Here is a 2,462-nt window from a genome sequence, read left to right as displayed (position 1 = left end):
ACGTGAGAGAGAAGAGAGAGAGGTCACGTAGTTACCGTGATCTTATACTAGAATTCATTCTAAAACCTAATCTATGGACTAATTACAAAAGCCCATAAGTAATGTAGGCGGAAATTGACTAAAGCACAAGAAATCATTCGATCGAGTAGAAGTGATCTACTCGATCGAGCAGATCATCACCAAACCACTCGATCGAGGGGTAATAAGCCACTCGATCGAGCATCCCTTGCATAAACTTCTCGATTAGCTCCTTAAACTGGTCGATCGACCAGTCCTGAGTACATAAAGCACTCGATCGAATAGTGAACCACTTGATCGAGCTATATAGGTACGTTACACCTTGAATTTCTTTCCGAACTCAGCTCGTGCGTCTTCCAAGCGTTAGATTTCCAAGCTCCGGCTCCTTATTTTCCATGAATGCATACAATTGGGACAATTAAGGCTCGATTTAGCTCCCCTTCGGTCAATTCCTGCAAATTACAATAAACGGACCAAAGTAGAATATTCGGGGGTATTTGTAGCCAGATGCTACATAAAAAGCACAGAAATGCGTGTAAAAATGAGGTGAAAACCTTATATAAAAGACACGCATCAAATCTCCCCAAACCAAACCTTTGCTTGTCCCCAAGCAAATATGAATGCAACTAAGGGTGAACAATGGAACGGGACCAACGCATCAGCTACAAATCATCCACTAGGACCAATTTAATGCGATAGCATGACAAAGTGGCAGTGAAAGGTGCAAACGAGTCGAACTAATGTTCAAACTTACTGAACCGTCGACTTTGCAAGACTCAAAAGATATCGGACTCTCACGGGTCACTCGTCACTCAAAATCAGGCACAAGGTGAGTATATATGTGAAAGATAGGAAGAAACCAGACACTCACCTAACTCGACCTATATGAACATGCATGCAGTTAACATGAATAAAGTCTCTACAACCGTACATATGCATTTCAACCATACTAATGACCAAGACACGTGCCGAGGACTTACATTTGGGTAAGTGAGGTAATGGGTAAGAAGGGGCTAAAATGAATTTGGATATGTGGGGTTAATAGCCAGGCTAGCAACAACGGATCCAAATATAAACTACATCCCAACTTCGTACTCATGACAGCAAGATAAAACGGTGCAAAATTATGCACTAAACTCACAAAACACCAAAAACCATCAACTCCCCATAAAATATAGATAAGGCATGGGAGTGTGAATCATTATACAATTCTCATTCTTTTTCATATGTAATTTTTCTTCACCTTCCATTTTTTCTTTTCTTTTTCGCATTTTTCTCGTTCTCTTTTTTTTCAATTCAACACATTTTTTTTTTTTGTGATTAAATTCTTCCACCATCTTCTGAAATCAGATGAAATAACCATATTGCAGTAAAACATTCCAAGAACTACTCGTTACTAGCTCAGCTAGGGTAGAAAGTATTATAGAAAGTAGTTGGTAGGACAAAAAGGCAATTTGGCTATGTAAGGCTCATGGGTAGAATGGAATAAAGGGGACTGCCTCTCCTAACACGTGTCACCATCCACAGACCGAATGCATACAGGTATTAAGAAGACTAGACTCATGCTTATGCAAATTGATGTTACATGTCTTAAAGAGAGTACTACTCACATCCTAAATGAAACCGGTCATGAATGTCACCAGTTTAAAAAGCTCTAACCTCAGAATGTAATGTAGCTTGCCGACATAATGAGTCAAGTCTATTCATTCAGATAAGGAAGAAACAAAAACTCGTAGATTATGCACATAATCACGCCAACTAAATGTCAAGAAAATGCAGGGCTCAAGTAAGGGTTCAAAGTAGCGTCAATGTTCAAACGTTCCGACCCAAAATTAAACATGAAATTTGAAATTTTTGAAATTTTGATTTTTATATGATTTTTTTTTTTTTTTGGGAGTAAAACAAACAACAATGCATGCGGAAACAATAAACATGGAAGCAAAAAAGGCAAGAAAACATGCAGACACAGATATGGATGCATACCTCCCCAAACCAAACCGTACAATGCCCTCATTGTACCAAAAATAGGGTAAGAAATGCAAACTGAAAGGAAAAGGAGAAGTGGATTCGGAAAACTTACAAAACGTCGTAAGGAGGGACCTCCCCAAACCGACCATGAACATGGGAGGTCAAAGAAAGTCAAGCAGTAGCTCCATAGACGAAACAACAACGGTGGGAGTCAAAACCACTCGACCGAGCTCTTGGAACACTCGATCGAGTGAACCAGTGCATTGGAAGGGCTCGATCGAGTGAAAAACCACTCGATCGAGTAGGCATGGGTTTGGATCTGGTCGATCGAGGAGAATATCACTCGATCGAGTGAAAGCTGCCTCAAAAAGTGCTCGATCGAGCACAATATCAATCGATCGAGTACTTTGACCTGCAAAACACGCAATAAAAGCAAGGAAAGTACATAGGAAGTTCATAAAATAGCGTCTAAAGTT

The sequence above is a fragment of the Silene latifolia genome, chromosome Y, assembly GCF_048544455.1.
Source record: "Silene latifolia isolate original U9 population chromosome Y, ASM4854445v1, whole genome shotgun sequence".
Classification (NCBI taxonomy): Eukaryota; Viridiplantae; Streptophyta; class Magnoliopsida; order Caryophyllales; family Caryophyllaceae; genus Silene; species Silene latifolia.
The sequence above is the reverse complement of the archived record's forward strand: the minus strand, read 5'-3'. Positions refer to the sequence as shown.